The following is a 16,129-nucleotide window of genomic DNA, read 5'->3' on the forward strand; positions in this document are numbered from 1 at the left end:
GTCCTATCGAAAAAACCTATAACATTGAAGCTGTACTCCTGAAATTTCTGAATCCACCTTGATATCTGGTTTTGAGAATTGAAGAAATTTATCAGTCATTTCAATGCAGATTTCTGACCCTACTAGTAGTGATAGAAATGACTTAAAACTCAATCCAAATCAAATTGTTCTCTTTGAGCTGTACAGTATATCTTCTCTGCAAAATTGTTGTCTTACAATAGGTGACCAAATGTTCCTTTCCAATATTTATATTCGGCATTTTATTTAATATGCATTAATATTCAAGATTTAGTTTTGTTAATAAAGGGGCTATGGCTAGTTCTTTATTTGCCTCTCTTTTCATCCAGCTAAAAATTTTCTCTCGTCAACTTATCCAACATTTATCTTACATTATTACAAGCATCATTGAAGGTTTTTTCATGCATAATTATGTCATTCAAGTAGATAATTATGACAATGAAAAGTACACCACATAAAGCATATGAAATAAAGCATATAAAGTCGTTCATATGTAGCAAGTACTTTATGTAACTCAAAATGCCTTAACCAATTTCCTACAATACAGGCTGTCTTTTCTCAATTTCATTGTGATTTCTTATCAAAATTTACTCTTCAGATCCAATGATGAAAATCATTTTGATCTAAATAAAGTAATCAAAGAAGAGTCAGTCTAAAAGTAATAAGGCATTATCCTTTGTGACTTTATTCAACTTCTGATAGCCTAGGAAAAGCATAAAGCTATACTAGACGAAATTTCAGAAGCGGTATTTGCCTCATTTATAAAGTTAATGACACGTCATACTGCTTTTGCACTCTCCAAGATAAAATGCAACATTTTTGTATGTAATCATCTCAACAACTTTAAGATTGATGAGCTAACCCTTTTAACGTTAGAATTAGAATAATCATAAGACGTTGACTGTTATGCTATTTACCGGTCTTACATTTTAACAATGTATTTTAGTTAAACAGGAGGTCTTAACAACTTTTGAAAACCTCGAAAATTCTATGTTAGGTGTTTACAAAAGTTTCTTAGATTGTTATAAGCGAGATTTGTGACTATGATAAGCAAAACATAATATACAGCAGCCATTTTTTTCCTGGTCTATTTCAAAATACTAACACTACAGCGCTTAGTGATAACACTGTTTTACTTAACTAGTAGGCTTATTATTCACAACCAGTCTTTGTTAGGGCACCGGGATAAAGAAAAGATATCATAAGATCTAGATAGTACCATGGCATGACAAAGAATAATGTACATCCACACATAACAACGGTAGAAGTAAGAAAAATGTAATGTAATGCTTTTAGATCAGACCAGGTCCTAAATTGCCTAAGCAGACAAGTGTTTAAAATGACATATACAAAGGAGAGGCCCAAATTCATGATTTTGCACAATAATTTATATGACTCCTTGAAATGAGGTTTTCCTACCCAAAGTAATAGATACAGGATAAAGTACGTACTAGATAGTGTAGCATGTAACCTCTTTCAAACTAAAAAGATTAGCACAATTTTATGACATTTATGCATTTTGGTTTGTTTAAAATCTCCCACGACATTAGGTATATTATGACAAGTGATGTGCGACAATAGAAATTAATTTATTTAGTTAACCAAGTTGTTTTTATTTTCTTCTGGTGTTATTGTTGATAGTGCTGTACGATTCTAAGTCAAGTCCTCGAATTCCACGGGAATAAGATAATTGGATTGGTGAGACATAAGGATATCGCTACGATTAGGATCATCTGGCCAAAGTGGCATAACATTTTAATTTAAAAGATTATCAACAGGTACTAAAATCTTCCATGGGAATCTACGACTGTGGTAAGAAAATTAGGAAAGATAAAATTTCTGAAAAGGAAACAACTGATAACATGACGAATATAAAGCTGACGCTGGTGGAACAGAACATGTGGAAAACTGATAAAGTCGTAGAGCTCCCAGTGGATACTAAGAAATTTAATATTGAAAACAAGTGGGAAAAATGACATTCGAAATCTTGGAGATGGGAATAAAACGCTATAGAAGCAGAAATGCAGGCAGAATAACCATACCTAAGACATGATTGAATGAAGCTGTTGTTCATGTACAGTAAAGGAAGTGGATGTGAATTCCCATATGTCTTTGCGATAAACATAAGCAGATTGAGATGGCGAGAAACCTTATCAGAAAGAGCAGAAAGGTATGACTTTCATGTTAGATGTTTATCAAATATGGCACCAAGATTTATCACCAAGACAACAAACTTGACGGAAATATTGTCAATATGGACATCAAATAATAACAGAACTTTCAATGTGTAGGATCAAAAAGAATACCACGTGTTTTAAAGATATTAAGAGTGAGACGTCAGCTACAATACTAGTTCAATAATGAACTGACAGCAGATTGTACAAACTTATTTGGGGTAGTCAAAGTCTTACATCAGACAACCAAAGCAGCATTATCATAATATTGGTACAAATGAGCGGGAAACTTAGGTCGAGGCATATTAGCAAAATAGAGAATGTACAAGAGTAGGGAAAGCGCCAAGCCTTGCGAAACACCATTAAAAAGTACAAAGGAGGAAAAGAAAGTTCTATCAATAGAGATAACAGCCTGCTGACCAAAAAGTAAAAAGGAGATAAGATGAATGTAGGTAACTGGGAACTGGAATAGATGCAATTTGTAGAGTAAACCAAGATTCCACATCAAGTCAAATGTATGAATGAAATAAAATAATATAAAAGAGGGTTTACTAGAGTTCAAATTATTGACAACAGAATAGATAATTTTAGAAGTTTATTCACGTTGTAGAGATGTGGATGAAATACAGCTTGAGTATTCGACAGCAGACAGTAATTTTGAATAAATATATAGAGTCTGAAAACCAAGTTATGCTCAAACGTTTTATCAAAACCACTAGTAAAACTGGTAGAACCGTAATAACTCAAATCGGATGTAAACTTAGCAAATTATATGAAAAGAAGGACAATAGAGAACTTCCAAGACTAAGAACATGAATTTCACTCTGAGTAAGTTAGGTAAGTGTGTCATTATTTTTATTTTTATTTAAAATTTCAGGAAAATCGTTGTACTGTCTGATGCTTTATCAGTTATTAATTTGTAAATCTTTAATTCACAATCAAGGATTAATTTCTATATAATTCAGATCGTTTCAAATATTTCCAACGAAATATCCTAGATAAGAAATATTGTTAACGCCATCTTTTGTAAAAACAGATGGGAAGAAAAAGTTTTAAATTTTAGTCATATCCTACACTTCAATGAAAGCCCTGTCACTTACATTCGTCAAAGGCTCGGCAGATGCAACAACATTTGTTCCCCGCTGGTACAGCGGTAAGTTTACGGACTTAAAACGCTAAAATCAGGGGTTCGATTCCTATCGGTGGACTCAGCAGATAGCCCGATGTGGCTTTGCTACAAGAAAACACACACACTCGTAAAAGGCCAAATCCCCTCTAAAACATTTTGATTATGTTTACGATATAAGATATTTAAATCCTCGCTATTAATTTCAAGATCATTAATACGTTGTCTCGCATAAGCTTCTCTGATTTCCTTATTCTTTTTTCAAGGAAATATTTAATTTTCCTTTTGTTTTGTAAATCACCTATCCTTTCTATCAATTTAAACTTCTTAAATTTACGCCATTTATCCTACATCACCTTTTAACTCGTTTTTCCCAATTCGTTTGTGATAAATCTTCTTTCATATCCTCAAAACTGACTTTGTAAAATAATGAATTATACTTTAATTTCATTTTATCTTAAAATTGTCTGTTTGCTAAAATTCGAACATAGTTATTTAAATAATAATTTAGAAGCGATAGACTAGGGAGAAGTGACAGAAGTCAAATAGCTAATAACACCTACCCTCCCCAGCAACTTTTTGACTACTCTTTACCGACAAAAATTGGGACTGATCATAATATTATCATGCTACCCATGGCCAAAAGCTGTACAATCGGTGATACGATTCGAAACTACAACTCACAGGTTGCAAGTTGAATAATTTAATCACCAAGTCATGCCCAGTCTTGTCTCGGAATATGGCAAAACACCAGATGATATCCTCCCCAATGGAACTTTTGCAACTATATCCTTATTAGTAATTAGCAATAAATCTAAAACTGTATCGCCCTGTTTAGCTTTGTAACTGGTTGTTATCTATAATATTTAAAAAAGTAAAATGCAGTTTAAATCATAACGAAAAGAGTAGGTTTAAGATATTTAACAAATACCAAAGTCAATCGTCAATTACACCTGTGTTTCAGTTTATTGTAACGGTCCCTCCAGTGAATGGACAGTTTGCTTGGGCGAGGGAAAGGTGGGAGAATTTACTGATTCTTAGAGCGAGTTTTATCTAATATTGGAGTTCGTGTATACATACATAGGCCAAGAAAATTAGCTATAAGTGGGAAGTTCGAACAGATTATGAACTAATACATATCAGGTTGTAAAAGGATTCACTTAAAAATAGGTAAATAGTTCTGTATGTATTACACCTTATGTTTGAAACTTGTGGTAAATATTAGAAAACGATGAAAGTGAACTTGTAAACTATACCGATTATATGTTTAATGTTTAATTAAAACTTTTGAGTTTTGTAGCCATTATAAGTTACAACTTGTACAAGTACTGCGGAAAATAAACATTTTATAAAATTACCCGTACTTGTGAAAGCACCTTATATTTAACTTACGTAGCAGACAAAAAAACAGAACATTAAATCAATACAGGAAGAAAAGCGTTACGTTAGTCATTTAGAATTACTGCAAAATATGTTGTTAAGGTTGTATAAAAGACATGCCTTATTCACTCTTGGTGGAAATCAGTTTCATCTGACATTATCACGGTATCTGTGTCACTCCTATCAAGGGACTCTCTCGCTACCCAGAGAATACGGAGAGAAAGAAGTAGGGTAAGGCCAAGGTGATAAAAGTTTCCAAGACACTTTCTTATATAATTTTTACTTAATTATTGAGCTTTCAGAGTAAGTAAAAGGATTAGGAGATGTTTATAATTTTTTTATAAGCAAATAAATAGAAATAGAATGCTATAACCACATTCATAACACTGTGGTAGTGCAGGTAATTTTTTGTTTTAGTGGGTAAACAACTGTATGTAGATACATCTGTTTTATTTTTTCTAATAAGGCCACAATGTTTGTTCTTTACATACTTGAATTTGAGGATGGCTACAGAAGTGCAAGGTGTCTTTAGAATTTTTGTTTTCTGCATTTCTGAAGTCAATATATTTGATGTTCTCAAGTGGGTGAGTGACCCTGTTATTATATATAAAGAAGTGTCTTGTTCTTATATTTCAAAACTGTTTATCTGTGACATGAAGATTTGAAGTTGACTTTATATGCACAAGTAATTTTTTAGAATTTCTGTATGATTGAGCTGATAGATCTGATGTCTACTTGTGCAAATAAACTTTAAAGCCACCATTTATTTTCATCTTATATTAACCATTTGACTGGAACTGCTCTAAATGTGTGCAAAATTGTTGTAAGCTATACATTGTATATGACACACCCCTATTCAACTGCTGGAAGTGGACCATACTGTATACAATGGACTAAAATGTTACTGTTTGTCTGTGTAAAGTATGAATTCTAGGGTGGCTTTGGAAGTGCAAAGGAATTTTTAGAATTTATGTTTACTACAACTTGTTTTTAGTCTGACATACAGGAATATGAGGGTGGCTTTTTGGAGTACAAGTAATTTTTTTAGAGTATATGCTTTCTTCAATGTGTTGGAGCTTATATGTTTACTGCCTAGTATAGTAGGTAAAGATGCTGTAATTCCTCTTTTTTATTCTGTATGGAAGCCATGCTATTTCTGACATATGGAATTTAAGGGTGATTTTGGAAGTGTGAGCCCCTAGAGACTTCCAGAATATTTACTTTCTATATTTAATAATTGGTAGATTTGATATCCCTTAGTAAGCATACCATTCTTGAGATTTAATTTCAGCATTTTTGAGTCAAATATAATATATTTTCTGACACATACAAATTTGAATATGACTTTCAAAGTATAAAAAATTTTGTAAAATTTTTATTTTCAACAGTATGTTAGAGCTAATGGTCACTGATTAAATGACTGTGGAGACCCCTTTATTTTTCTGTCAAATCTTTATTGCATAACTGTAACATATCTAAATATTTTATATATATATATTTTTTCCCTAACATTTTGGAACTAGTAGATTTGATGCTCCTCAGTGTAGTGAGCAAATGATCTTAGAAACCCATTCTTTTCTTTGAGTTTTTGTCATGAATATGAATTTTAGAATTGTTTTGCAAGTGCAGATAATACTTGTTTCCTATAATGTGTTGGATCCCATAACTTTGATACCCCTTTTTATATTCTTTATTGAAATTGCATTCTTTGATATATGATAATGTTGAGAGTGTCTTTTGGAAATGCAAGAAATATTTTATAATTTTGTTTCCTTGAACATATTTAAACTAGAAGCCTTGATTTCTTATAGTGGCAAAAGAGTCTGGACATTCTTTTTATGTTCCTGTATTAAAGCCATATATTTTGCAACATAGCTAGTGATTCTATGCTTCCTAACAAGTTAAATACCCTAGATATTCTTAATGTATTTTTTTTCATGAAATTTGTTTTTTATGTGAATTTGAGAGTGACTTTGGAAGTACAGTTGTTTTTTGTATAATTTCTATACCTCACAATATGTTAGAGCTAAAACATTTGACACCCCTTGTTGGGTAAATAACCCTGGGGACCCATTTTTCCCCTTCTTTTATCACATTTATGTTTTTCAATGAGGGTGACTTTTGAAGTGCAAATAATTTTTTTATAATTTTTATTTTCTGAACATATTGAGGTTATTTGATGTCTCCTAGTTGATACACATTGTTTTCTCTGAACAACCACACAGACATCTATTTTTTTTCTTCTTGTATCAAATCTGTATTGCTTGTCTGGGACTTGTTTCAGAACTGTCTAAAATTCATTAGGATTTATTTTTACTTTAACATGGATATTCTCACCTTTAGGGGGTAAACAAACCTAGAGATCCATTGTTTTTACTTTTCTCAGGTAAAACATGTTCTTTGTTGGTTACATGTAAGTTTGAGAGTGGCTTGAAAAGAGGGCTTGAAAAGAGCAAGCAATTTTTAGAATGTTTTTTTCCCACATTGTGTAGTGACTAAACAACCATAGAGGTCCTGTTTTTTTTTGGTAATATCTTTATATATGAGTTTGGTGGTGGCTTAAGAATTACAAATAACTTGTACTGTTTGGTTTATGCAGTATGTTGGAGCTAACAGAATTGGTACCTCTAATTGACCATCAATTTTTCTTGTTATTTTAAAACCACATTTCTTTTTTATTTGAAGCTACTACATAGATTGAAGAAATTGTTAAATAATTTTTTTTTCTAATAGATTTGATTCCCCTTGGTCAAGAAATAGCCAAATAAATATGTTTGTTTTCTTCTGATACTAAAGCCATATTGCTTTTCTGGGATGTTAATTTGAAGATGGTTTGAAAAGTACAAACAATATTTTTTTGAATGTTTGTTGTAGAATGTGTTAGAGGTAATATATTTGGAATCTCTCCTTCCCCACTGGTTGACAGTCCTGGAGACCATTGTATATTTTTTTATTATTATATGTAATATATTCTGTTTGATACATATGTGAATTTGAGGGTGATTTGCAATCTACAAATGTGTTTTTAGAATTTTTGTTTTCTAGGTGTTATAGGTAATACTGATGCTATTAATGTGCACTCTAATAATGAGTAAAGCTTTGTTGGCTTCACTGACTGTTAGCCTCAAATATGATCAGTGGAACCTCATTCAAATGTATATGTTTTATAAACTTGACTTTTTCTTGCTTATCTTTATCACTTCATGCTCTAAAACCTCTTCTCATATTTATTTGTTTGTGTGCTAAAATTTGTTACAATTTTTTAAAAATACCTTTTTGTGTTAGGTAAAACCACAAGATACTTATGATACTTTAATCTGTAAGTATAATGTTATTTTCTTCAATGCAATTTAGATAACTTTAAAAAAAAAAAGCAGTACAACATAAGACTTGATACTACATATACATCTCAGTTAAGAGAAAATGCTAACAATCGGGGTGTGCTGAGTTGGTTTAGTGTATTCTAGTCATTATAAGTTAGTATGGTATAATTAGTTATATTATTTATTGGGCTAAGTTTTAGTTGTGATATATATTTGATGAGAAATGTAATGTTTGAAAAATGGCTATGGTTTTAGTGTAAGAAAACAACTGAAAATTTGTCTATCTTTCCATATGTTACTCCTACTTTTTTTGTCTTTTTCATACTTAGAAAGTATTCCTTCTTAAATTTTTGTTGAAGTGTATTGATTTTGTCATTGTTTATTTGATTAATCTTTCATTAAATTTTTCTGTAAAGTTTTTTTTTGCTGCACGAATTTGAAGATTGTTAATTCTGATGCAGATATTTCCAACAATGTTAGAACTTCCACATCCTCTTGTAATTCTTTTTGATATAGCCATTATTGATTAACAGACTTATATTGTTGTTGCTGTTATTTGCTTAACACCTGCCTTTTTTTTTTCCTTTCTGATTTTGAACAAGATAGATCTTTTGATAGAACTGGTTCTCTTCAGTGTCTGTTAGTCATAATCCTACAAAAGCTTCTCATGGTTTCATGTCTGTTTTTTTTTTTGTCCCAGTTTCTACCTTTTGAGTGGCTCAACAATGAAGTAGACAAAATGAGTCTTGTTGATCTGCTCATTGACTCTCTCTTTTGCTGTCTGGACATTTGGGGATCATTTAAGATCATTGTTCATCTGTAGGATCCTTTGCTTCAACTTGTGTCTCTTGAGTACCCATTTAGTACCAACATAGTGTTTAATGCATCAGAATTTTAAAGTAACATATTTCAAGGTACACTTCAGCCATTTCCTGTGGTATTGCAAGCTTTGAAGTTGTGTGTTCATATTCTTTCTTCCATACTAACTACCAAAGATATCCTTTATGCTTCGAGGATGATGATCTCACTTCCCAGTCAGTTACTTGGGGTGCACTTACATACATTAAATCCAATGGGATCTTGCTAGTTAATGGTGTTTCTACTTCATATTTTTCTTTATCTGGACAGCAGGATCTCCTTTTCTTTTTCTTCTTTTTTACTTTGATTTTTTTTTTTCACAAATGCCTCTGTCAGGAATTATGTTGCTGTATTGAAAAACAACTTTTCTTTTTGGATTCCTTATGAAACATGCTTTACTTCAATATGTTACAACTTTGGGTTATTCAGCATACTTGAAGCTGGTTTCTGCCTCCTTCTACACCATTATTCTGAGCTCATTCACATAGACACTCCACTATGATTGCTTATAGTAATAATCTAGTTAGAATTCGTTCTCAAATTTTTTGTTTTGCTGTAGTTTCTCTGCTTCATTGGCTTCATTCTTAAAATATTCACCTTTTAGCTTGACACATCTCAGTGTGTTAAAAATTTTGGCTAACTCTCTCAAGCTCATTGTTTTCTTTATAGAGTTGATCTTTCATCCATTGATTTCTCAGTACATTTACAAAGATTTGTGCATTTAAATGGTTATACTTTTTGCATCATCAACCAGTCTTATTGTTTCCCCATATTGGTTCCATTTCAAAATCTTAAGAGAATCTTGCCCTTTATGCATCCCATTTATTCTGCCTCATTCTTTGGGTCCTGCACTGTGCTAGTTACTCAAAATGCCATGTTCTTGACTTGCCTAATCACAGCTTCACCTGTTGTATCAACTTTCTAATGTGGAGCCAGTACAGTTGCCACTGTTGAATCATGTTATATGACATACTTGAACATATATTTTCATAACATTCAACACCAATTGAAATTTCATGTACTTTTTACCATCACATCTCTATTCTCCTGTATTCAAGTTATAGCTTCCTTCTCAGACATCTGATGCCAGTTAAGGCAACTATTCTTTTATGATTTTTCTTTTCCTTCCCTTTCCAACTACTAGCAAATGACCACGCATTGATGATTCTGTATGGTCAAACTCAAACTTGAATCTGTTCTGCAATTTTTAATTACACATTCTTTAACTGAAAAACCCTTAGGGCAGATGTCTCCATTTTTTATTCAGAAGGATTTGGAAGGTCTTGCTGGCTCTCCTAAATTGGTAAAAAAGTTATGGTCTGGGGACATTTTAGTGGAAACATCTTCATCACAACATTCCAAACTCCTCTTGAAATAAAGGCTATTGTGGATATACCCATTGAGGTTACTCCTAATTCTACTTTGAATTCTTCCAGAGGAGTTATAGTTGAGAAGGATTTAAAGACCATTCTTGAGTCAGAGATCTTTGCAGGTTTTACCAGCCAAGGTGTTACAGCCATGCATAGAATTTTTACTTGTAAAGACTGGATTATGGAGTCAACAAATGTTCTGATATTAACATTTACAACATCATGTCCTCCTACCACAATCAAGGCAGGATATCTGAATTGTAAGGTACAGCTTTATATTTGTAATCCTGTTAGATATTTTCATTGTCATTCAAAAACATCTTGCCATGGTTCCTTGACATGTGCCTGTTGTGCTGGTAAGACCATGGTGCTTTTGAATGCCAACTAGAACTGCATTGTATTAACTGGAATGATCCACATTCTTCCTATTTTACTTCTTGCCCTAAATGGGTAGAAGAGAAAGAAGTACAACGTCTAAAGACAGTTCACAATATTACTAACCCAGAGGCTGGGAAATTAATATTCCCAATTTTGTCTTGGACTTATGCTGCTGTAATCCATTCCACTACTATAGTAGAAGTTCAGACAGACTTTTCTGTGCCTCCTACAGAATCCTTAACAGTACATCTTAATCTAGTACCCTGCAAAATCAAACAAGTTAACAAATCAGTATCTACTTCTACCTCTGTCTCTACCACATCTTAAAGTCATTGCCAAACTTCACCTCATTCAAGCCCAGGTGTTTCCTTAGGGTCTTCCTCTCTTGATACCCTAAAAAATTAAACAACCCATTCATTCACTTCCTCAGTCACTGGAATGTATGTCTACAAACTCTGACCTGCCTACTCAATCCAGAGCAGGATCACTAGAGAGTGACCGACCCACATCCAGTAGAGAAAAAGCGTGGTTGCAAGCAGAAGGTCTCTGTGCCAAATTCTCCTAAAAAACAAAGAAAAATGGGCATACTAATCCAATGGAACTGTCGAGGTTTTCAATAAAATATGAATAATATCAAGGATTTGATCAACTTTTATCATCTCAAATGTATTTCTTTGCAGGAAACATTTTTAAATCCTACTAATACAGTTACAATTCAACTATACTCCTTATACCAAAATGACAGGCCATGTGTAGGACAAGGACATGGGGGAGTAGCACTGCTGGTTGATCAGTACGTGCCCACCCTGTCCTTGTCAATGAATATGCCCTTGGAGGCTGTAGCCATTTGTATCTTCTTGGGTTGTACCATCACTGTTTGCTCTCTGTATCTTACCCATGGAAAAAATTATAATCCATCAGACCTTGATGCCCTCATTGAGCAACTGCCAACCCACTTTTTAATTTTGGGAGATCTTAATGGGCATAATCTCCTCTTAGGTGGTTCTAGTATTGATGCGAGGGGTCGTGCTATAGAGCACATGCTCTTGAATTACAACCTGTCTCTCTCTAATACTGGCACTTACACTTATTTTCATGCATTCCATCAGTCATTTACTGCTATAGATATTTCTGCTCCCCTTCACTTTTTCTTGCTTTTCTTGGGAGGTTGACATCAATCCATGGGGTAATGATTATTTTCCTATCATATTAAGAGATATTGGCTGTAGTCAGTGCCACCTGACTCGTGTGCTTTGATGGAAGTTAAACCAGGCCAATTGGCCCTTTTTTACTGCTCTTTTGGAACTTGATCCTGCCACCTTATGTAAATCATCAGTAGATGATTGTATAGCAGCAGTAACTAACTGTATTGTTCAAGCAGCTGCTCAGTGCATCCCCAAAACCTTGACATCTTTCCCATCTCATCCCTGCCCTTGGTGGAATTCTACTTGTTCTATAACATGAAAAGCTCAAAAACATGCTTGGGATAAATTTCATAGATATCTCATGCTTACAAACTGAATTGCATATCAGCAAGCTCGTGCACAGACAAGGCAAGTTAGATATCATCTCCAGAAGGCATCTTGGATTACATAAAATAAACTCCAGTATTTCTTCAGCCACCAGTTCAAAAGTTATATGGGACAAGATCTGGAAGGTGAATGGATGGTATACTTCTGCCTCCCTCTCTATGTTAATATCCAATGGCCATGAAGTTGCTGATGTTCAGAACATTGCCATTACTCTTGGTGAATGTTTCTCTCATGTACCTAGCTCTTCAAACTCATCCCCTTCCTTCTTAGCTTCTTTTTAACTGATCATCTCTATGAATACAATTGCTCTATTACACTGGTGGAACTCAAACTTGCACTTCGTCAGTCTTGCAATACACCAGTTGGACCTGATGATATACATTATGAGATGCTATGCCACCTTTCTCCTGCCTCTTTTACTATTCTGGCTGGATATGACAGGAGAATGTCTTTCCTGATGCTTGGCACCTGGGAAGGATCCAAAGATTCCTTTGACGAATTGTCTTGGTAAGATCTTGGAGAGGATGACTACTGCTCATCTTGTTTGGTTCCTTGAATCAAACAACCTTCTCTCACTCACTTGTGGATTCCAAAAACAATGCTAAATGATAGACCACTTAATTCACCTTGAAATGTCAATTGTATGTTAGGAATTCCAAAGTTTACATCACTACTTTGAGAGTTACAGGTGATCTGATGACAGATTTATTTGCTTTTATGTGTCAGGAGATCAAGTGTTATATGGTGCTTATTAATTTCAGGTATGTATCCCTTCCAGAATATTTGGGTTCATGCTAATCATTTAACTTCACTGTAATGTGGGGGGAATAGCTTGGTGTGGCCCCCATTATAACTTTGGCATATTTTGCCTTTTCGTCCCATCAGGCTGTTTATCAGTTTTTATATCAGCAGTTCTTAAGTTTATTGTTATCTATTTGGGGAATGAATCCCAAATGATTTTGGGGTATTTGATACAATTCAAGAAATTATTGGGCCTCAGATGTCTTTGACTAACCAACATTCCACACTTACAAAGGTTGTAAGCACTTGTCTCTATTGGAGCTTCATTTGCACCCCTTTCAAGAAAAAACAATCCTCAAGGTAGATTACTGTATATGGTGAGGGGAGCTTCCAGAGAAGGTTCTGTACTTTCAGTTTGCCTTATCTGGGATCTGAATATCAATTCACATGTGTGTGTAGCAATCTGTGAAAGGAAGGAGAGAATCCTGGTGATTGAGGGGTTGAACACCAGCACACAATTTTAACCTTGAATTCCTGTAGATGGGCAGACTTGGGGTGACCATCCAGGGTCAGTTGGCTGGTCCACTTGGGCTAGGGTTAACCAAGTACCAGGTTTGATGTTCTCAACAGGTATTGTGGACATTATATCTGATGCTGGTGTTTGAGTATAATGCTCACGAAACCCTGGTGTTGCTGTAGTGTCCTTGTTTGAAATTGTAGTGCATCCCCTCTTAGGGCTTCATGGAAGGTGGGGTCAGTGGGCACTGAAATGTAGCATCTTTATTATGGATACCCCCTTTTATGAAAAAACAGATCATAAGAAAATGACCACACATGGACGACTATTGTACAGTCATCACAGTCAGATTTTGTACCTCAATTTCTAATTATCCATTCTTTATCTGAGAATTCTTCAGGACAGATGTCTTCCTTTTTTATTAAAAAGGGATTAGAGGGGCTTGCTGGCTCCCTGAAGTCAGTAAAGGAGTTGTGATCTGAAAATATTATGGTGGAAACATCTTCACCTCAACATACCAAGTTTCTCTTGAAATTGAAGGAAATACTCATTGAGGTTACTCCCCATACAACTGTAAAGTATTCCAGAGGGGTACAGGCGAAATGGATTTAAAGAGTATTCCTGACTCAACGATCCTCACTGATTTCTCTAACCAAGGCATTTCTACAGTCTGCTGAATCTCCACTCACAAAGATGGAAGTACAGTACCTACTATTATTCTGATATTGACATTTACACCACCACGTCCTCCTGCCCCAGTGAAAGCAGGTTACCTGAACTGTAAGGTATGTCCATACATTCCCAACTCTCTCAGATGTTTCCAGTGTCAATGGTTTGCCACTGAAAACATCATGTTCTAGTTGTTTAACAGGTACTCATTGTAGTGGCAAAGACCACAATGCATATGAATGCAAACTATAACCATGCTGTTTTAACTGTAGTGGTTCACACCCCACTTACTCTATTTCTTGCCCTAAATGGGTGGAGGAGAAAGAGGTGCAGTATCTTCTGCTCAGAGGCTTGGAAGCTATTGTCCCCAACTTCATTTTGGACACATGTTGCTGTACTCCATTTTACTGAGGAATCCTTTGGCCTCCATGATTAAAAGAGATGACAAATTTATGTCTACTTCCATCTTTGTCCTTGAAACTCCTTCCAATGACTGCCCAGTTTCACTTCCTTTGGCTTTAGGTGTTTCCTTGGGTTCATCTTCTTCTGCAGCCCTGAGAAGTGAAACAACCATTCATTCATGCTGGAACCTTAGTCTGCAGACAGAGACCTGAGTACTTGACCTAGGGGAGGGTCCATGTAGGTCGATAGAAAAAAAAAAGATCAAAAAGAGAAGGGTTCTCTGCCACATTATCCATGTAAATAAAATGGCCACTCTGATCCAGTGGAACTGTCAGGGTTTTGTTCAAATATAGACAACATTAAGGATTTGATTGATGCTTATCATCCTGTGTGTCTCTCCTTACAGGAAATATTTCTGAAACCTGTTGATACAATCATTCTTTAGCAGTTTTCTTTGTACAAAATGACTGGTTGTGTGATGAATGAATGCATGTTGGGGTGGCACTGCTGGTTAATCAGCATGTGCCCACTTTTTCTTTGCAACTTGATTCACCCTTGAAGGGCTGTAGCCATCTGAGATTCCTTGGGTTTTACCACTGTATATTCTCTCTTCCTGGCTTCTAAAGAGACCTATGTTCAGTCAGATCTTGATGTCCTCATTGAGCAGTTACTGTCTCCCTTTTTAATCCTGCAGGATTTTAATGGGCTTAATTTCCTCTGGAGTGGTGAGGTATATTGATGGGAGGGGTCATTCCATAGAGCATATGCTCTTGAAACACAACCTATCTCTCTTCAATACTGGTTCTTATTTTCATGCACCTAGGCAGTTTTTTATTGCTATTGATCTTTCTACCTGCTCCCTTTACTTTTCTCTTATGTTTCTCAGAGGATTAACAGTGACTGTACCCCTATCTGCATTCCTTGATGGAGTTGGATCGGCCAACTGGCCCTCTTTTGCTGCTGTTTCAAAACTTGATCCTACCATCATTTGTAAATTATCAATAGATGACTATGTGGCAGCAGTGACTCACTGTATTGCCTAGGCAGCTGCTCAGTGTATTCCTAAAACCTGAACATGTTTCCCACAGAATCCTTGCCTTGGTGGAATACTGTCTACCACATGGCAAGGAAAGCTCAAATACAGGCTTGGGATACCTTTCGTACATATCCAATACTTTTAAACTGCATTGCATTTCAGCAGGCCTGTGCATCTGCTCAGCAAACCAGATGTCAAAGCCAGAGGAATATTTGATTAAATACACCTCTAGCATCTCTTCTACCACCTATCGCAAAGTTATATGACACAATATTTAAAAGGTTAGTAGACAGTATACTTCTGTTCCCCTTTCAATCTTGCTCTCTGATGGCCAGGAAATTGCTGATGCCCAAAGCATCACCAATACTCTTGGTGAAAGCTTTTCTCATGTATCTAGCACTTTTTCTTCATCCCCCCATCTTCTTAGCCATCAAGACACTGGCAGAGCAATCATCTCTTTCATTTTTGGCTGATCATCTCTGTGATTATAATCACCCCTTTACATTGGTGGAACTCAAGCTTGCTCTTCATCGGTCTGGACCCTATGATATTCATTATGAAATGTTGTGCCATCTCTCTCCTATCTCTCTTGCAATTCTTCTGGT

The 16,129-nt window shown here is 35.0% G+C and overlaps 1 protein-coding gene across 6 annotated transcripts in view; it reads left to right on the forward strand.

Annotated features, from left to right (window-relative positions):
- Nucleotides 1-3,893: 3,893 nt before the first annotated feature.
- The window catches only part of mRpL37 (mitochondrial ribosomal protein L37), an 81,827-nt gene continuing 69,591 nt past the window's right edge, over nt 3,894-16,129 (forward strand). For 2 of the 6 annotated variants that reach the window (XM_076454150.1, XM_076454145.1), the window contains exon 1: nt 3,894-4,488. The gene's annotated coding sequence lies outside the window, so the exon portion shown is untranslated. Of the gene's footprint in view, nt 4,489-4,843; nt 4,941-5,164; nt 5,283-7,983; nt 8,018-16,129 lie in introns of all 6 variants that reach the window. The other 4 variants (XM_076454146.1, XM_076454148.1, XM_076454149.1 and 1 more) reach the window with 4 other exon arrangements.

Source organism: Tachypleus tridentatus, chromosome 9 (assembly GCF_004210375.1).
Source record: "Tachypleus tridentatus isolate NWPU-2018 chromosome 9, ASM421037v1, whole genome shotgun sequence".
NCBI lineage: Eukaryota > Metazoa > Arthropoda > Merostomata > Xiphosura > Limulidae > Tachypleus > Tachypleus tridentatus.